We start from the raw sequence: 27680 nt of genomic DNA on the forward strand, positions 1-27680 counted from the left end.
CTTGTGACTGTACGGACCTCCTCTAAGGAGTATGGGAGATTGCGGGACTTGATGAAGTGGTAAAACCGAGTGACCCCCGGGTGGCAGAGGTCCTCGTGGAGGGCTTGGAGGCGGTCAATTTGTGCGTTGGCACATGTCCCGCGGGATAGGGCATCAGACGGCTCGTTCAGCTTTCCGGGCCGGTACAAGATCTCATAGTTGAAGGTGGAGAGTTCGATCCTCCACCGCAAGATCTTGTCGTTCTTGATCTTGCCCCGCTGTGCATTATCGAACATGAAGGCTACCGACCGTTGGTCAGTGAGGAGAGTGAATCTCCTGCCGGCCAGGTAATGCCTCCAATGTCGCACAGCCTCCACTATGGCTTGGGCTTCCTTTTCCACTGAGGAGTGGCGGATTTCTGAGGCGTGGAGGGTTCGGGAGAAGAAGGCCACGGGTCTGCCCGCTTGGTTAAGGGTAGCCGCGAGAGCTACGTCAGAGGCGTCGCTCTCGACCTGGAAGGGGAGGGACTCGTCGATGGCGCGCATCGTGGCCTTTGCGATGTCCGCTTTGATGCGGCTGAAAGCCTGGCAAGCCTCTGTCGACAGCGGGAAAGTCGTGGTCTGTATTAGGGGGCGGGCCTTGTCTGCGTACTGGGGGACCCACTGGGCGTAGTATCAAAAGAACCCCAGGCAGCGTTTCAGGGCTTTTGGGCAGTGCGGGAGGGGAAATTCCATGAGTGCGCGCATACGTTCGGGGTCGGGGCCTATTATCCCATTGCGCACTATGTAGCCCAGAATGGCTAGCCGATCGGTGCTAAAAACGCACTTGTCCTCGTTGTACGTGAGGTTCAAGGCTTTGGCAGTCTGGAGGAATTTTTGGAGGTTGGCGTCGTGGTCCTGCTGATCGTGGCCGCAGATGGTTACATTGTCGAGGTACGGGAACGTGGCCCGTAACCCATGTTGATCAACCATTCGGTCCATTTCCCGTTGGAAGACCGAGACGCCGTTTGTGACGCCAAAAGGGACCCTTAGGAAGTGGTATAATCGCCCGTCTGCCTCGAAGGCTGTGTACTTGCGGTCACTTGGGCGGATGGGGAGCTGATGGTAGGCGGACTTGAGGTCCACGGTGGAGAAGACTTTATACTGGGCAATCCGATTGACCATGTCGGATATGCGGGGGAGAGGGTACGCGTCTAGTTGTGTGTACCTGTTGATGGTCTGGCTATAGTCAATGACCATCCTTTGTTTCTCCCCTGTCTTCACTACTACCACCTGCGCTCTCCAGGGACTATTGCTGGCCTGGATTATGCCCTCCTTTAGTAGCCGCTGGACTTCGGAGCGAATGAAGGTCCGGTCCTGGGCGCTGTACCGTCTGCTCCTAGTGGCGACGGGTTTGCAATCCGGGGTGAGGTTCGCAAACAAGGACGGGGGTTGCACCTTGAGGGTGGCGAGGCCGCAGATAGTGAGTGGGGGTATGGGGCCGCCGAATTTAAATGTAAGGCTCTGTAGGTTACATTGAAAATCTAAGCCCAGCAAGGTGGGGGCACAGAGTTGGGGAAGGACGTTAAGTTTGTAGTTTTTGAATTCCCTCCCCTGTACCGTTAGGGTAACTATGCAGAATCCCTGGATCTGTACGGAGTGGGATCCTGCAGCTAGGCAAATCTTTTGTGTGCTGGGTTAGGTAGTTAAGGAACAGCGTCTTACCGTGTCGTGATGTATAAAACTTTCCGTGCTCCCGGAGTCGACTAGGCATGGCGTCTCGTGGCCGTTAATTAGGACCGTTGTCGTCGTCGTCTGGAGAGTCCGGGGCCGAGCCTGATCGAGTGTAACCGAAGCGAGCCGTGGTTGTAGTAGTGGGGTGGGGTCCGTTGTTGCCGTCCAAGATGGCGTCGGGGATGGATAAAATGGCCACCCCCATACCTCGCCCGTAGATGAGGGGTCACAAGATGGCGTCGGGGGTGGACAAAATGGCCGCCCCCATGCGTCGTACAGGTCGGGGGCGGTCCAAGATGGCGGGGCCCCTCCTCCCCTCGTGGTGGTCGGGACCCAAAATGGCGGCGTCTGCGGGTCGCACATTGAGTGCTGGGGGGTCTGGGGGGCGCTAGGACCGCGCGGAGCTCCCGGGCCGCGGGCGCTAGGACCGCGCGGAGTTCCTTGGCTGCGAGCGCCAGGGCCGCGGGCGCTAGGACCGCGCGGAGCTCCTTCGCTGGGGACCGCGGTGTTCGGGGCCAAGGCCGGCAGGTCAGTACTGCGAGCGCTGGGACCGTGAGGAGGTCCCTCGCCGGGGACGGAGATCGGGGTCCAGGTAAGTTGTATTGCCGGCGGGTCAGGCGTGGGGCGCGGGACGGGGGTGAGGGCCCAGGTCGGCGGCGCTGGCGGGTCAGGCGTGGGGCGCGGGACGGGGGCGAGGGCCCAGGTCGGCGGCTCCGGCGGGTCAGGCGTGGGGCGCGGGACGGGGGCGAGGGCCCAGGTCGGCGGCGCTGGCGGGTCAGGCGTGGGGCGCGGGACGGGGGCGAGGGCCCAGGTCGGCGGGTCAGGCGTGGGGCGCGGGACGGGAGCGAGGGCCCAGGTCGGCGGCGCTGGCGGGTCAGGCGTGGGGCGCGGGACGGGGGCGAGGGCCCAGGTCGGCGGGTCAGGCGTGGGGCGCGGGATGGGGGCGAGGGCCCAGGTCGGCGGCGCTGGCAGGTCAGGCGTGGGGCGCGGGACGGGGGCGAGGGCCCAGGTCGGCGGCTCCGGCGGGTCAGGCGTGGGGCGCGGGACGGGGGTGAGGGTGGCGTTCGGGATACGAAAAACCCCTTCCTCTCCGTGGAGAGTGTTGGCCGGCACCCAAATCGGGAGCGCCGGCGGCGGGTCGTACATGGGCTGCGGGGAGGGGGGTTGGGGAGCGTAGGCGGCGTGCAGGGCTCCCAGTTCTCCCGGGGCCGCGGCGGGTACGTACGGGGCCCAATGGCCTGCCGCGCGGTCGGGGCCGTAGGCGCGGGTATTACGCGCGGCTAGGTCCAGCGAGGCTGCCAGGGCCCGTGCCTCTGAGAGTCCTAGTGACTCTTTTTCTAGAAGTCTTTGGCGGATTTGGGAGGATTGTATACCTGCAACAAAAGCATCGCGCATTAACATGTCCGTGTGTTCGTTTGCGTTCACCGACGGGCAGCTGCAGGCTCGTCCCAAAATCAGCAGCGCGGCGTAGAACTCGTCCATCGATTCTCCGGGAGCTTGCCGTCTCGTCGCGAGCTGGTAGCGAGCGTAGATTTGGTTAACTGGGCGAACGTAGAGACTTGTCAGTGCTGTGAAGGCCGTCTGGAAATCGCGGGTGTCTTCAATGAGGGTGAAAATCTCCGTGCTCACCCTCGAGTGCAGGACCTGCAGTTTTTGTTCGTCTGAGACTCGGCCTGTGGTCGATGTGATGTAGGCCTCGAAGCAAGTCTGCCAGTGTTTGAAGGCTGCTGCCGCATTCACTGCGTGGGGGCTGATCCTCAGGCATTCTGGAATGATCCTGAGCTCCATAGTCCTTTTTAGACACGCTTAATAAATTGTGGCGCACAAAGACTCCATGAGACAAATAGAGTGAAGTCGATGAGGCTTTATTAAGCGTGTCTGTTCCCCAGCAGCCCGATAGTAAACTGGCCTGCGGGGGAAGGCACCGGCTTCTTATACTTCGCCTTCAGGGCGGAGTATGAGGTCAACGGCCAACCAGGACCCGGGATCTGTCAGCCAATGACATTAGGGCTTCCAGTCCCACATGACCCCCAATACATACTACCACACCCTCCAATTCTTGTTTATATTACCAGTAATTTGAAGCAGCTGAGGTGCATTGATACCTTCCATCCCAGGCTTCAAAGTTTTACCGTGCATGTTTTACCAGTTGCCAGTAGCTTGCAAGATTAGTAGAAAAAAACACATTTTCTTTCTTCTTCTTCAAAGTTATCTTTAGTGTTTTGGATATTTATGCAGAATCTTCTTGTTCTTAGTAAATCATTTACCTGGTACCATGTCATGTTCCGTGGACTGGCCGATATGAATGATCAACGATAGAGCATTTAGTTTAAATGATTTTTTATGAAACAACTGCATGATAAAGATAACGAGGATAAATAAAACAATAAACTACCAACGCTTTTGAGCTACTGCAAATTACGCCTATCCTCCGGCATGACTTACTCCCAAATCCCCAGACCCAGGATCATGTGGTGAGTTTACACTGCCACCTGGTGGTCAGAGGTCATGTACGATATTATGTACAGAATTGCTTTATGCATATCATCACAACTCACTCACAACACTCTCTCACATTCACACCACTCTCATAACACTCATTCACAACACACCCTCATTCACAACACACTGTCTCACTCACAACACTCTCTGTCTCCACTCACAGCACAAACACACCGCCTGGCAGCCATTTGCCTCCCCTCGCTCAGCATGCACTTGGACTCTTCCTCCCCCACCTTGAAAACGTTCCTATCTCCTCAGCAGATGTAGCATTGCTGTCACACCATATTTCCAGGCCTCAGGCTGAAGACATTTTTTTGAAATGAATTTGAAGTATCCTGGGCGGGATTCCCCCTTCTGACGGCAAAGTGTTGACGCCGTCGTAAAAACTGGAGAGTTTAACGACGGCGTCATCAGACCGCGAAGTGTAGCGATCCTCTGCTCTACAGGAGGCCAGCCCGGCACTGGAGTGACTCACGCCGCTCCAGCTGCCGATGCCGGCGTCAAACGGGCGCCGCAGGTCTGTGCATGCGCGCTGCGACCGCCGCGAGCTGAGAGAATCCCGCCCCCTATTCTTTTTTAATTTCAATTAAGGGGAAATTTAGCATGGTCAATCCACCTACCCCACACAGACATAGCAAGAATGTGCAAAATCCACACGGGGAAGGGACCCAGAGCCAGGATCTATGATTCTATGATTGACCAGCCGGCGTAACGGAGCATCCCGCCGGCTTGCTGAAACAGAAATGTGGCGCAGCGAGATGGAGAATCCAGCCCATGTATTTCTTTAAAAAGTTAAAATACATCTTCCATGTAAAGAGATTAAGCAAATGTAGCCATTATCACGAATCATAATAATCTTTATTATTGTCACAAGTAGGCAAACATTAACATTGCAATGAAGTTACTGTGAAAAGCCCCCAGCCGCCACATTCCGGCACCTTTTCAGGTACACGGAAGGAGAATTCAGAATGTCCAAATTGCCTTAAAGCACGTCTTTCGGGACTTGTGGGAAGAAACCGGAGCACCCGGAGGAAACCCACGCAGACACGGGGAGAATGTGAAGACTCCGCACAGACAGTGACGCAAGCCAGGAATTGAGCCTGGAACCCTGGTGCTGTGAAGCAACAGTGCTAACCACTGTGCTACCTTGCAGCCCCACTAACCTTAAATAATGCCCCACTAACTTTAATTAATGAACTGGTTTCCTTCCTGAACCAAAACAAAATACTGCAACTAATGGAAATTAGACGTGAGTGTGGGCGCACAATATTGCAAGCCAGAAAAGGAGAATGTCGGCTCTCAGGTCTCGTTTTCTGCTTTTTTTCGCCCCATTGCCGGTGTTGTAAAAAGGTTCCTGGCCTTTCTCATTTCAATCAATTCACATCTCATTAACGGACTTCCCCACCATATGCTCCCCCTCACTGACATAAGGTCACGTTGGCGAGGTTTAGAACTGCCTCTTAAAAATCGGAACCAGGCAAAGGGAATCTGCTGGTGGCGGACAGTGTAGCCATCTGGGATGGCCACATCCCGATTACAAAATGGACACTTGCAAAGAATGCAGGGAAAATTGGACAATATTGAAAAGCAAGCAGGTGCAAGGTCTGTCTGTTGATTAGAGCAGTGGCTCTCAGACAGGATCGGTACTGCTAAGTGTTGTTGCTAACTTTAGCCTTAGCTTAATTGCTCTGTTCTATCACCTTTCCTCTTGAGTCGCCAGATATCATTCTGATACCGCCACGTGGTTCAAGTCCGATTAATGATCAATAATCCAATACACCGCTTAGCAAGAGTTAAATCAAAGCACATTTATTATATACAGTAATCAATACTCATGCATAAATTCTACATCTATGCTACTTCCTACAACTAACAGGCCAATACTTAACTTGGAAATGGCCCACCAGGTCAGGGAAACGAATGGCCTTTCGTTCAGGTTCTGAGCCTGCGGGATTCGAAGCTGGTACAGATTGATAGCTAGGAGCGCCTATCTCGTTGCGAGCGTTGAAGTAAGACTTACGGGATGTTTCGTGATGGCTGGACCGGTCACTGTCAAGGGTTGGTCTGCGTTGCTGAGTGACCCGGTCAGAAGAAGAAGCAGAATGGTGCAGGAGGATGCTGAAGGTGTGCCGAAGGGTCGATTTGAACTTGGACTCTATTCTTATAGTCCCCAGGGGCTTCCCGCCTTTCGGGGCGGACCCTGTACCTGGTTCCAAGTGATTGGACTTTGTGCCAATCACTTGGTTCAATATTCTCCAATGCTGGAGCGATTCCTTGATCGATGGGCGGTCTTGAGGTGATCGTTCACCTCCCTTTGTGTAGGCTCCTGTTGGCGCCGAAAAGTCTGGGTTGGCTTTGTGTGTCTAAATTGTTGCACATTGTTCCCGGGGATTGCTTATTAGCATGCAGATTGCTGGTGTTTTGTTGTGCTGATGGTTCCTGGTATCGATCTTGTCTGGCCTTCCCAGAGGTGAATACACAGTCTACCTGTAGCTGCTTGCTTTAGTCCTGTTGACTGATTTTCCCATCAGTCTTTGCCATTCGCCATTTTAAATCGGGATTAGCCATTCTAAGTCGGGAGTTAGCCATTTTAACTGGCTACATTCCCTCCTTGTGATCCCAACGCGAAGCGTGAAGGATCACATCACTATGTTGCTTTCCATTCCCTGACCTGGGGGGGGGGGGGCACTTCCTTCATGGCCTCTGCACTGACCATAGCTATGCCAAAAAATTTTAACTAACAATTCTAAGGGCGCTCTGTCAGACAGGGACATGCATTACCAAACAATAAACTGGGAACCTCTAACTTATTCTTAATATACTACACTCACTTAAACATTCCATTATCCTACCTTCCTCAATCATACAACAAAATCATAGCATTTCATACAGTCTTCCCTGGCTTGGCAGTCAAGCTCAGGATCATACAATTTGCTCATGAAAAAGTTATTTGCAGTTCTTTATTTACAATAACAATAAACGCAAGTGAATTCTCTTTATTATAGATCGCGGGGGTCGGGGGTCTGGTCGTATCCGAACATAGGGGATCTGATCCTATATACCGGGGTTCGAGTGCGGTAGGCTCTCCTTCTCCATTTCCGTAGACGCATAGTCTGCACTATGCAGCAGAGTATCGCTAATGCTAGTAATGTTTCGATTACATAGGACAGAGAGTACCAGGGTATAAACTTGGCACACCAAAAGGCTGTAGTGTCGCTGGTGACTGGGCGCTGGGTACTGCGGGATAGTGAAACATTAACGGCTGGGGGTCTTGAAGTCATGGGGTTCGCGGTCACGCGCAATCAAATGTCCACAAGCACAAGGGTGATCCACTTGAAGGAAGTCGTCATGCCTCTTCTCTTTCTTTGTCTTCTCCGGTCATGGAACTTCTGGAGTTCTGTAGAAACAAGCATAGTATCTGTAACTATCTTTGTTTAAGATCTTGTACGCTAGTGTGTCTGTCCTTTGATGCCAATTATTCCCTTTATAATTGGTCACTATGTGTGACTCCCTCATTATTTTTCAAAAAAAAAAAATGTTTAGGACACGGCACACTTCCTAATAATGAACCAGTGCTGATTTAGCATCCAAATGTTCCAGGATGGAAATAGCAGATGGCCGGCAACCTAAAGGTTTCCGAAACAAAACAAAACTTTTTGAACGGAAAATGCCGAAATGAGGTGCGTATGGGCTGCGACGGGTAAAAGTTGGATGGAGTCCCCGGGTAGGACGGCTACCAATGCCGTGTCCCTCCTACCCGAGTGTAGTTGACCAGAGGGGGGGGTTCCCAGGCAGGGCGGGTCCCAAGCCGTTTCTCCACTGCCTGAGCAACCGACAAGAATGGGCAGAAATGCAGTCATCGTGGTGGGGCTGCCGTAGTGGTTCTATCCTTTGAACCAGAAGGGCAGTTACGAACGGGCGTCTGGTTACATAACCAGTGTCTGCAGACAAGCTCTCAGAGGTTTCTGCTGAACTGGTGAGTCTCTGTAGGCAAGTCCTCAGAGGTTTCGGCCGAATAAGCGTGGGGCAGTGAGAAAAAAAATTCTCCTGCCGGACATACAACATTTAACAAACGTACACACAACATAAAACATTCTGCAGGTTCCATCAGAAAGGACAACACTTCCCCCAAGCGGTTCCTTTTAAAACATCATCTGGACACCTCAGTTCTCGGTTGCGAACAGGGTCGCAAAGGGGTTTTCGGTTTGGGAGTCAGACCCAAGGTCGTCATCTTCTCCCGGGTGCCAAACTCTGAGGGTATCAGGGCTGAAAGGGCTGCGTGGTGTGAGGTGGGGTCGCTCTCAACGTTGCGGACGAGTCTGAACGAGTTATCTCGGTGCCAATAATTGGTGTCTAGCTGTGTGGGGACAAAATCGGGGTCGTCAGTGTGATTCGATGGTCGGTGGTGGGGTTTGTTCAGGAAAGTGATCATGAAGGGATCACTTGGATCGCAGTCGGAGTCGCTGGGTGTGGGTCCTGTTGCATGGGGATAGTAGGGAGGTGTGCTGTGGCTATCGTCCAAGTCGCAGTTGCTGTCTCTGCTGCTGCAGTCTGTGGGCGTTCCGGGGCGGAGTGTATATTTCGGGAGTGGAGTCGAGGTCGAGTCCGTGGCTGGGCTGGACGTGGTGGGGGTTGGTAGGGTTACGTTGTCTGTGGGCGGGGTGTGGTGTGCTGCGTCGAGCATGACATGGTGTGCGTGGTTCGACTGTGTTCCATATGCCTTCAGCTGCTTTATATGAAACCACTCAGTCTTACCATTGGGGAACTTTATTTTATAAACGGAAGGGCTTACTTTGTCCGCAATGGAATACGGACCCGAGTATTTTGGTGACAGGAATGTGCTGGGGTTATATACAGAGAGCATCACTTGCTGTCCGATACTATACTCAGTCACATGCACTGTCTTGTCGAAACAAGCCTTGCTCTGTTTCTTTCTTGTGCCCAATTTTACTGCGGCTGCGAGCTGAGCCGTTTTAACATTGTCAACTAATTGCTCCACGGCTTTCTCGTGTGTGAGGGCCGTCACTTCGGGGTTGGTCAAGTCCAAACCTAACAAATATTCAGTGCCTTTCATAGGGCGTCCGGTCATGAGAGTGTGCGGGGTGTGTAGCCACGTAAAATGGCTGCTTCCCGATTAAATTGGGCAAAACCCGATTTAAAATGGCTAACCAGAAAGGCTGCTGGGAAAAGCAGGTAACAAGACAGGGAGCCTTGGGCAGCACGGTAGCCTTGTGGATAGCACAATTGCTTCACAGCTCCAGGGTCCCAGGTTCGATTCCAGCTTGGGTCACTGTTTGTGTGGAGTCTGCACATCCTCCCCGTGTGTGTGTGGGTTTCCTCCGGGTGCTCCGGTTTCCTCCCACAGTCCAAAGATGTGCAGGTTAGGTGGATTGGCCATGATAAATTGCCCTTAGTGTCCAAAATTGCCCTTAGTGTTGGGTGGGGTTACTGGGTTGTGGGAATAGGGTGCCGGTGTTGACCTTGGGTAGGGTGCTCTTTCCAAGAGCCGGTGCAGACTCGATGGGCCGAATGGCCTCCTTCTGCACTGCAAATTCTATGAATTCTATGATAAGACAGAAACGGACAGCTGCAGACAGAATAGCATATTCGGCTCTGGGGAAGTTGGCCCAGATCGATACTCAGGGCTATTAACAGCCCATCCACCCAGACATCTGCAGTGTAATCAGCTATCCCCAGGAACAATTGCAACATATTAGCAATTGAATACCGGGCCAGACCTGTCGGCGCCTGCAGTGGCCGAAACAAAGGCAGGTGAACGACCCCCCCCCGATCGGGGAATCGCCTCGCAATTGGACGTATCGACCCCAGTGATTGGGAACAGGTCCAATCACTTGGGACTCAGGGTCAAGGGCCGCCCCGGGAGGCAGGAAGCCACTGGGCCCTATAAAGTGAGGGGCCAAGTTCAGATCTCACTCTCTCCCTTCTTCACCTGCTCGAGACCTTCGCAAGAACAGCAACCGGCAACTGTAAGTTTGAATCCAGCGATCGCTATCTGGTAAAGACTCCTAGCCATCGACCTGTAGCAGCCTTTTGAATCCCGCGAGCCAGATCCGATTGGATAAGCCATTCGTTTCCCTGACCTGGTGGGCTCTTCCTAAAGTTAAGTATTGGCCAGTAGTGATAGGTTTCTATATAGATAGTAGGATTATTGTGTAAACATTACTTGTTGTATATAATAAATGACCGTTGATTTCAATCTTACTAAGCGGTGTGCTGACTTATTAATCATAACTTGAACTTGAACCACATGGCGGTATCAGAAGGATACCTGGCGACTCGTGAGCAAAGGTGACGTAATCAGAGCTAATAAACTAAGGCTAATAAGAGCAACAGGTGTAACCTGTGGAGGTAGAAATAGTGTTACGCAAAAACATAAGCGGAAAAGGGAGGACTGAGTCCCAAGTGGTGTTGTTCTGCTGGACCATTTTTCTGAGGGTGGATTTTAGGGTCCGATTCATGCACTCCACGATACCACTCGATTGTGGGTGGTATGCTTTGTGGAATTTTTGGGTGATGCCAAAGATCGTGAGGACGTTCTGCATGACACGTCCCGTCAAATGGGAACCTTGGTCTGATTCAATGCTGCGGGGGAGTCCCCATCTTGTAAAGATGTGGTTGGTCAAAATCTTGGCTGTGGTTTTTGCAGTGTTTGTGCGGGCTGGGAATTCTTCCACCCATTTTGTAAATGTGTCAATTACCACAAGTACATATTTATAGCCATTCCTACAAGGGGGCAATGGTCCTATAAAGTCAACCTGGAGGTTAGTCCAGGGGCCATTATTGGGTCGGGTGTGGCTGAGTTGGGCCTTTTTGGCATATCTGTCCGGATTATTCTGCGCACAGATAAGACAGTTCTCGATGTAATGGTTTACATCTTCCTTTAAATTTGGCCACCAACAAAGCTGCTTGAGATGGGCTGTAGTGGGATCGATTCCCTGATGTCCATGACCGTCATGGAACAAGCAAATCAATTGATTCCTGTCCTGTTTAGGAACCACATAAAGGGTGTCTTTTAACACCACACCATCATGTGTGGTCAGTGAATTTCTAAACCTCTCGTAGGATGCGGGATACATTCCTTTTACAATCTCCCTGAGATTTCTGTCCTGCTTCTGGACCTCTACTAGATCCTCGATCTTTGTCTGTGAGACCTGAACTGCACTCACTGGCGCGCTTTAGGGGGGTGTCCAAATATATCCATGTCTGGAACCTGCTTTAGCCAGTGCATCGGCTTTCACATTTCCAGGGGGGGAGGAACGATGGTGACTGTGGACTTTGATGATCCCAAAAGTCCTGTTCTGGATTCTTTCTAAAATATGGCGGAGCAATGGGGCCGAGGGGAGGGGTTTTCCATCTGCGGAAACAAATCCTCTTGCTTTCCACAGGGGCAGAAATTCCCATAGGCTGTTGCAGACATAGAGGCTGTCCGAGTATATGTCTGCTGGGCTGGGGAAGGAATCTGGGTGCCTAAGTGTCCGGGTAGTTTTAACGATATTTCCTCGAGGGCGCGTCCCTGCGCGTCCTCGACATATATACCGCAACCTGTTCTGCGCTTCCCATCCAAGGCTGTGGAAGATCCATCCACATAGATCCTTATGGGCTCACACGTGTCCATGTGCTGGGGGCCCTGAGTTGAACTATTTCTCTTTCTGGGGGGTGTTTTAGCGATAAATGGGCCTGTGTTGTGGTGTGGAGAGATAATCTCACATTCATGGGGGGTTCTGGGGTACTGTAAATTGTCGGCTAAATAGGTGTGTGTCTTTGTCCTTTTTACAGTGATGTCCTGGACCTGCAAGAGAAGGGTCCATCTAGCTGCTCTTATTTGACTGACGGTACCGTCCTTGAGTCGTCCGTCCAGTAAAAGTTGGGTGGGGGTGTGTTCGGTGAGAATTGTGATGGGGTTCAGCCCAGTAATGTAAGAAAAATACTGGACTGCCCAGAATACTGCGAGCAGGTGCCTCTCACAGACTGAAAATCCCTGCTCCACAGCATCTAAGAGTCTGGAGGTGTAAGCTACGGGTCTTAACTGGTCGTGGCGTTCCTGGAGGAGCATGGCTGAAAGGGTGCGGTCTGTGGTCGCTACCTCTATGGCGTAAGGGGAAAGCGGGTCTGGAACTTGTAGTGCGGGTGCTGCTATGAGTGCCTGTTTTAAAGAGTCCACAGCATCCGTATGCTGCGGAAGCCATTCCCAGGGGGCTCCCTTCTTTAGGAGGTCTGAGAGGGGTGCTGCCTTGCTGGCGAAACCGTCAATGTGGTTTCGGCAGTAGCCAACCAGTCCTAAAAATGACCGGAGGGCTGAAACGTTCTGGGGAAGGGGCAATTTAGCAATCGAGTCAATCCTTTTATGCTCGATCTCGCTTTTACCGTGCGTGATAATTGTTCCCAAATATATCACTCTTTCTTCCAAAATCTGGGCCTTTTTGGGGTTGACTTTACAACCGATTGAGTGTATAGTTCCAGGAGTTCGGACAGAAGCTCAATGTGCTCTTCCTTGGTGTTTGTCTGCAGTAGTAGGTCGTCTACATACTGTACCAGACATTCGGGGTGAGAGAATTTGGCTAAACCATTTGCCAGCTGTCGGTGGAAAATGGAGGGGGTGTTGTGGAAGCCGTGTGGCAGGCATGTCCACGTGTACTGCTGTGCTTTAAAGGTGAAGGCAAATTTGTACTGGCACGCCTTTGCCAATGGAATGGACCAGAATCCATTACTGACGTCCAAAACCGTAAAGAATCGGGAATTGAGTCCCTGCTTGAGCATGGTCTCGGGACTTATTGCTACAATGGGGGCTGCTGCGGGGGTGACTTTGTTGAGTTCCCGGTAATCGATGGTCAGCCGCCATGATCCATCGGGCTTTCTCATTGGCCAAATCGGGGCATTATTAGTGGAGGCTACTGATCCAAGTACGCCCTGCTCTAATAAGCTTTCTATTACCTTGGAGATTTCTCCCTCTGCGTCTTGGGGAAATCCGTACTATTTTTGGGGTCTAGGGTCAGGTCCTGTTACTTGTACGGAGCCAGTCATCCGTCCACAGTCATGCTTGTGGGTCGCAAATGCTGCCCTGTTCTTTTGCAGAACTGTCCTAACCTGCTTGTCCGTACTAAGCGTGGTCGGGTTGAACCAAAATTTGCCGACTGCGCTAATTTTGTTCATGTACTCTCCTATGTTTTCATTTCATGATTTTCATTTCATTTTCATGTTGAGCGTTGCGGGGGCTCTTGCGGATTTTGCCATCTTCCAGGCACACTAGTTGGGATCATAACTCGTACAAGCTTTCTGTCCTGTTTCTGTGGCATGGGAGATAAGGGTGCGGGACCATTTGGCCATGTTGTCTGGGGACAAATGGGCATGGTCTACGTCTCCAAAGACTGCTGCAAAGTGGATCCACAGGCATCCAGCAAACGCTGTGGGGTGTTCGAATTTCTTTTGCCTACATTTGTTGAGGCCATCTAAGGGGTCACCCCGGTTATACCCGGTCGCATTGGTCGAAATTGCTGAGGCCTTGACAGAAATCTTTGGATCCTCGCTGTCTTCAGGGGATGTCCCGGAGGACTGGAGAATAGCCAATGTTGTTCCTCTGTTTAAGAAGGGTAGCAAGGATAATCCAGGGAACTACAGGCCGGTGAGCCTTACTTCAGTGGTAGGGAAATTACTGGAGAGAAATCTTCGAGACAGGATCTACTCCCATTTGGAAGCAAATGGACGTATTAGTGAGAGGCAGCACGGTTTTGTGAAGGGGAGGTCGTGTCTCACTAACTTGATAGAGTTTTTCGAGGAGGTCACTAAGATGATTGATGCAGGTAGGGCAGTAGATGTTGTCCATATGGACTTCAGTAAGGCCTTTGACAAGGTCCCTCATGGTAGACTAGTACAAAAGGTGAAGTCACACGGGATCAGGGGTGAACTGGCAAGGTGGATACAGAACTGGCTAGGCCATAGAAGGCAGAGAGTAGCAATGGAGGGATGCTTTTCTAATTGGAGGGCTGTGACCAGTGGTGTTCCACAGGGATCAGTGCTGGGACCTTTGCTCTTTGTAGTATATATAAATGATTTGGAGGAAAATGTAACTGGTCTGATTAGTAAGTTTGCAGACGACACAAAGGTTGGTGGAATTGCGGATAGCGATGAGGACTGTCTGAGGATACAGCAGGATTTAGATTGTCTGGAGACTTGGGCGGAGAGATGGCAGATGGAGTTTAATCCGGACAAATGTGAGGTAATGCATTTTGGAAGGGCCAATGCAGGTAGGGAATAGACAGTGAATGGTAGAACCCTCAAGAGTATTGAAAGTCAAAGAGATCTAGGAGTACAGGTCCACAGGTCATTGAAAGGGGCAACACAGGTGGAGAAGGTAGTCAAGAAGGCATACGGCATGCTTGCCTTCATTGGCCGGGGCATTGAGTATAAGAATTGGCAAGTCATGTTGCAGCTGTATAGAACCTTAGTTAGGCCACACTTGGAGTATAGTGTTCAATTCTGGTCGCCACGCTACCAGAAGGATGTGGAGGCTTTAGAGAGGGTGCAGAAGAGATTTACCAGAATGTTGCCTGGTATGGAGGGCATAAGCTATGAGGAGCGATTGAATAAACTCGGTTTGTTCTCACTGGAACGAAGGAGGTTGAGGGGCGACCTGATAGAGGTATACAAAATTATGAGGGGCATAGACAGAGTGGATAGTCAGAGGCTTTTCCCCAGGGTAGAGGGGTCAATTACTAGGGGGCATAGGTTTAAGGTGAGAGGGGCAAGGTTTAGAGTAGATGTACGAGGCAAGTTTTTTACGCAGAGGGTAGTGGGTGCCTGGAACTCGCTACCGGAGGAGGTAGTGGAAGCAGGGACGATAGGGACATTCAAGGGGCATCTTGACAAATATATGAATAGGATGGGAATAGAAGGATACGGGCCCAGGAAGTGTAGAAGATTGTAGTTTAGTCGGGCAGTATGGTCGGCACGGGCTTGGAGGGCCGAAGGGCCTGTTCCTGTGCTGTACATTTCTTTGTTCTTTGTTTGCATCCAGGATCGCGGTATGCATTTCTGCAAGGGTGCCTCCTCCTACATTCTGTGGGTCGGGAGGGGCTGCTGCTACTGAAGGATCTAAACTTAAAACTGTGAGCTTTACATGCTCTCGCTCATCCAGGCCGTACATGTTCGCCTGACGTCTAACTGTGGCAAAGAACTGGTAGGGGTCTGAGGCGGGGAGGAACGGTGTGATCTTATCGCACGCATCCCGTAATTGGGTCACTGTTAAGGGGGTGTAGTATTGAATTTCCTTGTCATCTACATTGGCTGTGCGGCGGGTGGTTACTGGGTTCATTGGAGCGTGAACTATCTGCTGTGTGGGGGGTTGGGGCCCTTTTCTCTTTTGGGGCTTTCCCTGCGCACATGTTCCCTGAACATATCTCTGCGCTGTTTCATTCAGTTCTTCCCAATCAGGGCCGTCTTCCTGATTTAATTTTTCCCCAAAGGTTTCCTGAAAACCTTTTTGAACAGAAAGCAGTGATTGCAGCTCTGCAATCTGCTTCCGGCACTTTGCGTGATCTAGCGTGCTTTGTCTTTGTTCTGTGGTGGCAGCATGGAGTGCTCTTAATGCTGCCTTTAGATCGCTACACTGTCTAACGCTTCTACCTGTTTTTCTGTTTCCTCACGTACCAGGGCTGCACGTTGCGTGCCCTGATAGGCCTTTTCGTATTGAGAATGGAAGCTGCTTAAATGCGCCAGACAAGACTGGTGAGCCCTTTTGGTGTCACCCACCTCTCCATCTTTTGCTGCCAATTTCCTTCTCAATTCCATATTCTCCTTTTCTACTTCGCTTACATCGACCTTACTCATCCGATGTATGCCCTCAACTTCTTTCCGGAGCGTCCTATCGACCTCCCCTGTGCCTCGCAATTGTGCCAAGCAGGACACGATTTCCATCGGCTTGCGAGCTTTCCCCAAGCTCTTTTTGTAGATCTCGCTCAGGTTCTCCCACCAAGTATGTCCTATACTCCCGGGACCGGATTCCTCATTATCACAGAAATCATTCCAAAGGGGCCATCAAGCAGCTACTTTGAGAAATTTCTTGATTTCTTCCTCCCAAATGGGACATTGTCCCACTCTACTGCTGATACCGCCACGTGGTTCAAGTCCGAGTAATGATCAATAATCCAATACACCGCTTAGTAAGAGTTAAATCAAAGCACATTTATTATATACAGTAATCAATACTCATGCATAAATTCTACGTCTAAGCTACTTCTACAGCTAACAGGCCAATACTGAACTTGGAAATGGCCCACCAGGTCAGGAAACTAATGACCTTTTGTTCGGGTTCTGAGCCTGCGGGATTCGAAGCTGGTACAGATTGATAGCTAGGAGCGCCTATCTCGTTGCGAGCGTTGAAGTAAGACTTATGGGATGTTTCGCGATGGCTGGACCGGTCACTGTCAAGGGTTGGTCTGCGTTGCTGAGTGACCCGGTCAGAAGAAGAAGCAAAAGGGTGCAGGAGGATGCTGAAGGTGTGCCGAAGGGTCGATTTGAACTTGGACTCTATTCTTATCGTCCCCAGGGGCTTCCCGCCTTTCGGGGCGGACCCTGTACCCGGTTCCAAGTGATTGGACTTTGTCCCAATCACTTGGTTCGATATTCTCCACTGCTGGAGCGATTCCTTGATCGATAGGCGGTCTTGAGGTGGTCGTTCACCTCCCTTTGTGTAGGCTCCTGTAGGCGCCGAAAAGTCTGGGTTGGCTTTGTGTGTCTAAATTGTTGCACATTGTTCCCGGGGATTGCTCATTAGTATGCAGATGGCTGGTGTTTTGTTGTGCTGATGGTTCCTGGTATCGATTTTGTCTGACCTTCCCTGAGGTGAATACACAGTCTACCTGTAGCTGCTTGTTTTAGTCCTGTTGGCTGATTTTCCCATCAGCCTTTGCCGTTCGCCATTAAAAAATCGGGAGTTAGCCATTTTAACTGTCTACATAAGCCATCTACATACTAATGAGCCATCTCCGGGGACAAAAGGGAAACATTTAGATAAACAATGTTAAGGCAGACACCCCAGAGCCAGAAGAGACTAAAACAAAGCAGACCAACGGTCACCTAGGACACGCCCAGCAATCAGGGAACCCACCCCTCTGTTGGAGGAAGATCGATAAGAATGATTGGGAAAGGCCCAATTAATTGACGCCAAGTTCAAGGCCCGCCCAAAAGTGTGCGAAGCCCTTTCAGGTATAAAAAGTATTCCCCAAGAGAGACTCTTTCTTCTTTGGCCTTGGCTCTCAGTGAAGAGAGACCAGCCGAGCTGCTACGCCAGACAAAGTAAGTTCCGAGTCAACGCACGCTATGAGATAGACGCTCTTAGTTGCTATTGTTATGGGTGAGGCATTTTCAGAATCCCAAAATGTATCATGGAGTTCAACCAACCTCTCCCTTTAATGGATTTGTTGCTTTTCCTAGCACACGGCCTTTCCCTAGGTATGGGATTACAATTATGGACACGTGGGGTTTTAAACACAAAACAATGTTTATTCCATGGACTCAACTTAACATCTTAAATAAACATTGGATCTCTTAACACCCCTTACTTCAAAGATAACTCAGAAAATATTGCATTAGTAAATAACTCCTTTAAATGTTCCTTCAAACTTCCAAGAGACTTAACACCTTTAAACAGTATCACATCAGATTAAAGGATATATATATTTTCTGTAGAATGGCAGAAATATATTAGCTTGGGTGACTTCAGCTCCAGCACCTTGCTTTCTTCATGCAGCTCTCTGGAAACCCACAGCCACACCCACGCTGCTTTCTCAAACCTGGCTTTCTCCCTTCTAAGTGGATCACAGCAAACCAGAACTTCTCAAGCTGCTGTCTCAAACTGGCTTTCTACTTTTAAACTGCTCTCAGCAAAACCAGCCAGTCACTTTTTAAACTGCAAACCAAACTGCAAAATGGCTGAACTGAGCTGAGCCCCACCCACTCTCTGACATCACTGTTTTCTTAAAGGTACATTGCTTACACATCCATTTCTTCAAGGCACTCTTGCATGACACCTCCCCCCAAGAAAAAAAACAATAAACCATCAACTTCGAGATGGTTTCATTTTTCACTTTAGCACCATCCACTAAGAAATGTACACATGTAAATATACCTTTTTGTTTTAAAAAAAAACAACACACACAAATAGGGATAATAATATAGTCCATTTTCCTTTGTTCTTCCTCCAACCGAAACCCTTCTCGATTGACAGTCTCTTTGAACAAAGTCTCTGCACGATCCATCCATTCCTCTACTCCTCGGCATTTCTATTCAGAATCAGATAATTTAGTTCAATCTGACTACAGAGTCCCTTGCAATTCTCCAATATGGGAACATTGGATACCACAGCTTTCAGGCAGTCAAAGGCCTGTTGAAAGTCCGCTGTCCATTGAATTTTTTTAGGTTTCTTTAGCAATTCCATCAGTGGAGTAATCACGCCATGATACTTTTGCACAAATGTTCGATCAAATCCACTCATGCTAAGAAATTGCATTATTTCCCTTCGTCTTGAGGGTATCGGAAACTCCGCAAGGAAAGTGATTTGGGCTTCTCCAAATTCACTTTCGGCTAGGTTCATCACCAAACCCGCCTCCTGAAGTCGCTCGAAGAACTCCATACAATGTTTTAAATGTTCTTTCCATGTCTGGAAGTTGGAAATAAAAGCATATCGTCCCACTTTCTCAATGCAATCCTTCAAACGTGGGTTGGATCAGAGTCCGTTCTCGTAACTGCATTCACCTTTCGATAGTCCACATACAACCGTTGGGTAACATCTGGTTTAGGTACCATCACTATGGGTGAGCTCCATTGGCTGCAACCCACTTCAATTATGCCATTCTTCAGCATACTCTCAATCTCTCTGTTAACCTGTGCCAATTTTAAAGGATTAGGTCGATATGGATGTTGTTTGATAGGAACAGCATTTCCCACATCTACATCATGTATAGCCATTTTAGTACTTCCCAAGTTATCTCTACAAACTTGCCCATGTGATATCATTAACTCTTTCAGGTCAGTTTGTTTTTCCTCTGGAAGGTAACTTAACAATTCATCCCAATTTTTAAGAACATCCTCATTTTCCAATTTAATTTGAGGCATGTCAAACCTCCTTTTTCTCTCCTTCCCTTTCAAAGTACCTTTTAAGCATGTTCACATGACACACTCGGTGAGTCTTCCTCCTATCTGGTGTGTTTACCACATAATTCACCTCACTTAATTTCCTTTCAATCTGATACGATCCACAAAACCTAGCTTTTAAAGGCTCCCCTACCACTGGTAACAACACTAAAACTTTATCCCCACTGGCAAAACTACGAACTTTGGATTTCTTGTACGCTACACGTTTCATTACCTTTTGTGCAGCTTTCAAATGTTGTCCATCCAATTCACCTGCTCTATTTAATCATTCCCTAAAATTTGACACGTAATCCAGTAGTGTAATTTCCGATTCCTCACCCACCAATTTTTCCTTAAACAATTTAAGTGGTCCTCTTACCTCATGACCAAAAATTAGTTCAAAAGGACTGAATTTGGTTGACTCATTAGGGCCTAATTGCAAACAATACGAATAGGATTCCTTTATCCCAATCCTCTGCATAATCTTGACAATACGCCCTCAACATTGTCTTTAATGTCTGATGCCACCTTTCTAACGCTCCCTGCTATTCTGGATGGTATGCAGTTGATTTAAATTGTTTTATTCCTGAGCTATCCATAACTTCTTTGAATAACTTTGAAGTAAAATTCGATCCTGGATCCGATTGAATTTCTGTGGGTAGTCCATATCTAGTAAAGAATTTAAGTAACTCCTCCACAATCCTTTTAGCTGTAATATTACGGACTGGAATGCCCTCTGGAAACCTACTAGACACATCCATTATAGTCAAAAGATATTGATTCCCACTTTTTGTTTTAGGAAGTGGTCCCACACAATCAATTATAACCCTCGTAAAAGGTTCCTCATATGCTGGAATGGGACTTCTGGTTGCGGCGATGCGGAGCTAAGCCGCACGATTTGGCAGCTCCCGCGATCACGGACTTTCGGGCTCTCCAGAAGAGCCCCAACGGAAATTTTTTGAAGACGTCCCATGTGGGAAGGTGAGAGAAGGGTCCCCCTTCACTGTTTATGGAACGGACAAGAAGTGAAACGGCTAAAATAGCGGCGTTGGTGCAGCGAGGGAAGCGAGGGAAGAAAAACAAGATAGCGGCGGCCGGAGATAAAATGGAAGGTGGGCCAGCGCTGCAAGAGTTCATCAAGCGCTGTTTTGAGGAGCTGCGGAAACAGATGCTGGCGCCAGTGCTGTTGGCGTTTGAAGGATTAGGGATGACCCAGAAGGCCCACAAGGTAAAGATCCAGGAGGTGCAGAAAAATGTCAATGAGAATGAGGATGAGATCTTGGGCCTGGCGGTGAGGCTGGAGAGGCACGAGGCGGTGCACAAAAGGTGGGCGGAAAGATTCGAAGACCTGGAGTACAGGTCGAGGAGAAAGAATCTTCGGATCCTGGGTCTCCCTGAAGGAGTGGAGGGGGGCGATGCCGGAGCATGTGCGAGCACGATGCTCGTGTCGCTGATGGGTGCGGAGGCCCCTTCGAGGCCTCTGGAGCTGGATGGGGCACATCGGGTGCTGGCGAGGAGGCCCAAGGCTAACGAGCCACCAAGGGCGATTGTGGTGAGGTTTCACTGATTCACGGACAGAGAGAGGGTCTTGAAATGGGCCAAGAAAGAGCGGAGCAGCAGCTGGGAGAATGCGGAGATCCGAATCTACCCGGACTGTATCATGGGGGTGGCAAAGAAGAGAGCGGGTTTCAACCGGGCCAAGGCGGTGCTGCATCGGAAGGGAGTGAGATTCGGAATGCTGCAGCCAGCGCGATTGTGGGTCACATTCAAGGATCAACATCACTATTTTGAAACGCCTGAAGAGGCTTGGACCTTCATCCAAACTGAAAAGTTGGACTCAAACTGAGGGTTTGAGGGTGGGGGGGATGCTCGATGTTTGTTGTACATAGGGTTTTAATCACGCGCAGGAAATGTTTCACGGGTTGGGTGATGGATGGGGATGGGGAAAGGGATCGGGTGAGATGGGGATGGGGGAAATGAGATAAGGCCGCGACAGGAGCTGCGCCAGAGGGGGCGGGGTAGGCTTAGGAAAGCGCGGGCTTTTTCCCGCGCTAGGGAAGAACGGAGGGGGGGGAAATGGAGGAGCGCACACTGATAGTTGGGGAGGGGAGATTCCCACATGGGGGGGGTCAATGGGATGGCGGGGGAAGCCGGGGTCAGCAGGAGTCAGTTGACTTACGGGAGTGTTATGGGGGGAGCAAAAGAGCTAGACATGGGTCTAGTGGGGTGGGGGGGGGGGGCAGTAGGGGGGGAGAAACAGGGTTGCTGCTGCACTGTCTGAGGGGGAATTGGACACAGAAGAGGTGGTTGGGGCGGGGGTCCCCCATCTGGGAGACTGGAGGGTGAGGGCGGCGCGGGCACGGGACTGGCCTAGAAAAGGTGATGGTTTGTCGGCAGGGGGGTTGCGGGGGGGGGGGGTAGGAGGCCCCCCAATCCGGCTGATAACGTGGAATGCGAGGGGCCTGAATGGGCCGGTAAAGAGGGCCCGAGTGTTCGCGCACTTAAAGGGACTGAAGGCAGATGTGGTTATGCTCCAGGAGGCACATTTGAAGGTGGCAGACCAGGTCAGGTTAAGAAAGGGATGGGTAGGGCAGGTATTCCACTCGGGCCTGGATGCGAAGAACAGAGGGGTGGCAATACTGGTGGGGAAGCGGGTGTCGTTTGAGGCCAAGAATATTGTAGCGGACAATGGAGGTCGATATGTGATGGTGAACGGTAAGTTGCAGGGGACGTGGGTGGTATTGGTAAATGTATACGCCCCGAACTGGGATGATGCTGGATTCTTGAAGCGTATGTTGGGGCGCATTCCGGACCTGGAGGTAGGAAGCTTGATAATGGGTGGGGATTTCAACACGGTGTTGGACCCAGCACTGGATCGCTCCAGATCTAGGACCGGAAAGAGGCCGGCTGCGGCCAAGGTGCTTAGGGGGTTTATGGACCAGATGGGGGGAGTGGATCCGTGGAGGTTTGCCAGGCCGCAGGCCAGGGAATTTTCTTTTTTCTCCCACATGCATAAAGCCTACTCCCGGATAGATTTTTTTGTTCTGGGCAGGGCGCTGATCCCGAAAGTGGAGGGAACGGAGTATTCGGCCATAGCCATCTCAGATCACACCCCGCACTGGGTGCAACTGGAGTTGGGAGAGGAGAGGGACCAACGCCCGTTGTGGCGGTTGGATGTGGGACTGTTGGCAGATGAGGTGGTGTGCGGGAGGGTGAGGGGGTGCATTGAAAGGTATTTGGAGGCCAACGACAATGGGGAGGTGCAGGTGGGGGTAGTATGGGAGGCGTTGAATGCGGTGGTCAGGGGAGAGTTAATCTCCATCAGGGCTCATAGGGAGAAGAGAGAGGGCAGGGAAAGGGAGAGGTTAGTGGGGGAGATTTTAAGAGTGGACAGGAGATATGCAGAGGCCCCTGAAGAGGGACTACTTAGGGAAAGGCAAAATCTCCAGACGGAGTTCGACCTGTTGACCACAGGGAAGGCAGAGGCACAGTGGAGGAAAGCGCAGGGGGCGACGTACGAGTATGGGGAGAAGGTGAGCCGGATGCTGGCACACCAGCTCCGTAAGAGGATGGCAGCGAGGGAGATGGGTGGAGTCAAGGATGGAAGGGGAGCTACGGTGCGAAGTGCGATGAAAGTGAATGAGGCATTCAAGGCCTTCTATGAGGAGCTGTACAGATCTCAGCTCCCAGCGGGGGAAGAGGGGATGAGACGATTCTTGGACCAACTGAGGTTCCCGAGGGTGGAAGAGCAGGGGGTGGCTGGTTTGGGGGCACCAATTGGGTTGGAGGAGCTGATCAAAGGTCTGGGGAGTATGCAGGCAGGGAAGGCCCCGGGACCGGATGGGTTCCCGGTTGAATTCTATAGGAAATACGTAGACCTGTTAGCCCCGTTGCTAGTGAGGACTTTTAATGAGGCAAGGGAGGGAGGGACCCTGCCCCCGACAATGTCTGAGGCGACGATTTTTTGATCCTGAAGCGGGACAAGGACCCACTGCAATGTGGGTTGTACAGGCCGATCTCGCTCCCCAACATGGATGCTAAGTTGCTGGCAAAAGTGCTGGCTACGAGGTTCGAGGACTGCGTCCCGGGGGTGATTCACGAGGACCAGACGGGATTTGTAAAGGGCAGGCAGCTAAACACCAATGTGCGGCGGCTCCTAAATGTGATCATGATACCATCGGTGGAGGGAGAGGCGGAGATAGTGGCGGCTATGGACGCGGAGAAGGCCTTTGACCGAGTAGAGTGGGAGTACCTCTGGGAAGTGCTGCGGAGGTTTGGGTTCGGGGGAGGGTTTATTAGCTGGGTTAAGCTCCTATACAGAGCCCCGGTGGTGAGTGTTGTTACGAATCGGCGGAGGTCGGAGTATTTTCGGCTGTATCGTGGGACGAGGCAGTGGTGCCCCATGTCCCCCCTGTTGTTTGCATTAGCAATTGAACCCTTGGCCATGTCATTAAGGGAGTCCAGGAAATGGAGGGGGGTGGTCCGAGGGGGAGAGGAGCATAGAGTGTCGCTTAATGCAGACGACCTGTTGTTGTTTGTGGCGGATCCAGTGGAGGGGATGGTGGAGGTCATGCAGACTCTAAGGGAGTTTGGGGATTTTTCGGGCTATAAGCTTCATGTGGGGAAGAGTGAGCTTTTTGAAGTACAGTCAGGAGACCAGGAAAGGGGGACAGACGATCTACCGTTGAGGGCGGAAAGGAGCTTTCGGTACTTGGGGATCCAAATAGCTAGGAGTTGGGGGGCCCTACATAAACTCAATTTGACCAGGCTGGTGGAGCAGATGGAGGAGGACTTCAAACGATGGGACATGTTGCCGCTCTCGCTAGCGGGTAGAGTGTAGTCGGTCAAAATGGTGGTCCTCCCGAGGTTTCTTTTTGTGTTCCAGTGCCTTCCAATTGTAATCACCAAGGCCTTTTTTAAGAGGGTCGGCAGGAGTATTATGGGGTTTGTGTGGGCGAATAAGACCCCAAGGGTAAGGAGGGGGATTCTGGAGCGCAGTAGGGACAGAGGAGGGTTGGCGTTGCCGAATCTGGGTGGCTACTACTGGGCAGCCAATGTGGCGATGATCCGTAAGTGGGTGATGGAGAGAGAAGGGGCGGCATGGAAGAGGTTGGAGATGGCGTCCTGCAAAGAAACGAGCCTGGGGGCGCTGGTGACGGCACCGCTGCTGCTCTCGCCGACGAGGTACACCACGAGTCCGGTGGTGGTGGCAACGCTAAAGATCTGGGGCCAGTGGAGATGGCACAGGGGTGCGACGGGAGCCTCGGTGTGGTCCCCGATCAGGGGTAACCACCGGTTTGTCCCAGGGAGGATGGACGGGGGGGTTTCAGAGCTGGTATCGGGCAGGGATTAGAAGAATGGGGGACCTGTTCATTGATGGGACATTTGCGAGCCCAGGGGCACTGGAGGAGAAGGTTGGGCTACCCCCGGGGAATGCTTTCAGGTACATGCAAGTGAGGGCGTTTGTGAGGCGACAGGTGAGGGAATTCCCGTTGTTCCCGGCACAGGAGATTCAAGACAGGGTAATCTCGGGTGTATGGGTCGGGGAGGGCAAGGTGTCGGCGATATACCAGGAGATGAAAAAAGAGGGGGAAGCGCTGGTAGAGGAGCTGAAAGGTAAATGGGAAGAGGAGCTGGGGGAGGAGATTGAGGAGGGGCTGTGGGCTGATGCCCTAAGTAGGGTTAATTCCTCTTCCTCGTGTGCCAGGCTTAGCCTGATACAATTCAAGGTGGTTCATAGAGCGCATATGACGGGGGCGAGGCTGAGCAGGTTCTTTGGGGTGGAGGACAGATGTGGGAGGTGCTCAGGAAGTCCGGCGAACCATGTCCATATGTTTTGGTCATGCCCGGCACTGGTGGGGTTCTGGAGGGGAGTGGCGGGAACAGTATCTAAGGTGGTGAAAGTCCGGGTCAAGCCAAGCTGGGGGCTAGCACTATTTGGAGTAGTGGACGAACCGGGAGTGCAGGAGGCGAAAGAGGCCGGCATTCTGGCCTTTGCGTCCCTAGTAGCCCGGCGAAGGATCTTGCTAATGTGGAAGGAGGCGAAGCCCCCCAGCCTGGAGGCCTGGATAAATGATATGGCTGGGTTTATCAAGCTGGAGAGGATAAAGTTTGCCTTGAGAGGGTCTGCGCAGGGGTTCTACAGGCGGTGGCAACCGTTCCTAGACTATCTCGCGGAGCGTTAGATGAAGGTCGGGCAGCAGCAGCAGCAACCCAGGGGGGGAGGGGGGGATATCTTGTGGGGGGGGGGGAGGGAGGGAGGGGGAAGGGGGGTTTATTTGGGGGGTATTTGAGCAAGAAACTACATGAAGGATCTGGAAAATTGACATATACGGGAGGAATCCAATGTACAAACATCTGTTATCATATCGATTTACCATGTTCATGTCTTGCTAATGAGTGCTTTCTTTCTTTTTGTTACGGGGGGGGGGGGGCGGGGGGGGGGGGGGCTTGTTTGTAAGGGTGAAAAATTGTGTTAAAATTCTTAATTCATATATTTAAAATTTTTAAAAAGTGCTGGAATGGGTACTAAGGGCACTGGTTTTAACATTGCTTGTGGTTTCCCTACCACTTGACATGTGTGACATGATTGACACAATTTAACAACATCTTTATGTAGTCCAGGCCAATAAAAATGTTTCTGGATTTTAGCTTGAGTTTTCCTTATTCCCAAATGACCTCCCACTGGTACCTCATGTGCAACTCGCAACACCTCCTTTCTATACCCTACCGGCAATACTACTTGATGAACATCTGCCCACTTTTCATCCGCCTGCATATGTACAGGTCTCCATTTTTTCATCAAGACATCATTTCTACAGTACTAACACTCTGGTATACTCTCAGATTCCTCTTCCGGATGTGTTTTCTGATATATCCGTTTTATTTCTACATCTTTCTGTTGTAACACTGCCAATTTTCCTGAACTAAAAATATCCACCTCATCCTCCACCTGTTCTTGTTCTTTTTCAACCATCTGATCAAAAATCGCTTCTGATAATTGCACTTCAACTTCATCTTCACTCTCTGATTTCTCCTCTTGTCTTAACCTGTGACTTTGCGACCTTGTTACTACACAATCCGGAAAAATCCCAGGATATTCGTCCTTCAACCCGACAGTTGACTGATTTTCCAATGGCTTATCAATCACAGTAGGCATCACTCCCACCTGCGATCCAACTATATCATTACCCAAGATAAACTGTATTCCTGGACAAGATAGTTTATCTATTACTCCTACTACCACTTCACCACTCTTCACTGGACTTTCCAACCTTACCTTATATAATGGAATGCTACTCCTCTCACCCTGAATTCCACATATCACCACCTTTTCTGGCAACATTCTTCCCAAACTACATAATTCCTCATCTCCTACCATTAAAGATTGACTAGCCCCTGTATCTCTTAAAATTGTGACTTCTTTACCTGCTCCGCCTGATACACAAGTAAACTTTACCCACTCAAGTAAATTCTTTGAAGACATCTGGCACCTTCTTAACAATTACTTCTTGAACAGGCTGTACAATCGTTTGCACCTCCTTCGCTTCCCTTGGGCTTTCCTTTACCACTCTAACAAACCCCACTGTCTTATCCTGTTTTACCACATCAGCCTTCCCAGTGCTTTTATTCAACCACCAACACTGTGACTTTACATGGCCTAGTTTATTACAATGAAAACATTTGAAACTTTTCATTTCTTTTCCATCCTCCTGGATTTCTTTTTTAATCTGAGGTACACTCTCTTTATTGTCTCCCATCAGATCACCTCTACCGTTACCACTTGAGTATTTCTCATGTCACCAGTTTCTATCCCTCACCAGCTGAAACTGATGTCGGAAACCAATCTTTGATTTATTAACTAATTCATAATCATCTGCCATTTCCACTGCTAATCTTGCAGTTTTAACCCTCTGTTGTTCCACATGAGTTCTCACGACATCAGGAATTGAATTTTTAAACTCCTCCAAAAGTGTAATTTCTCTTGAGAGCTTCATACCTTTGGTCTATTTTCAAAGCCCTTAGCCACCTATCAAAATTACTCTGAGCCTTTCAAACTCCATGTATGTTTGACCAAATTCTTTGCTTAAATTTCTAAACCTTTGTCTGTAAGCTTCAGGCACTAGCTCATATGCACTTACGATGGATTTCTTCACCTCCTCATACGTTCCAGATACCTCCTCCGGTAGTGATGCAAACACTTCACCAGCTCTACCTACCAGCTTTGTTTGAATCAGTAACACCCACATGTCCTGTGGCCATTTCATTTGTTTAGCTACCTTCTCAAATGAAATGAAAAAGGCTTCCACTTCCTTCTCGTCAAACCTTGGCAATGCTTGG

This window comes from Scyliorhinus torazame, chromosome 6 (assembly GCF_047496885.1).
Source record: "Scyliorhinus torazame isolate Kashiwa2021f chromosome 6, sScyTor2.1, whole genome shotgun sequence".
NCBI classification, from domain to species: Eukaryota; Metazoa; Chordata; class Chondrichthyes; order Carcharhiniformes; family Scyliorhinidae; genus Scyliorhinus; species Scyliorhinus torazame.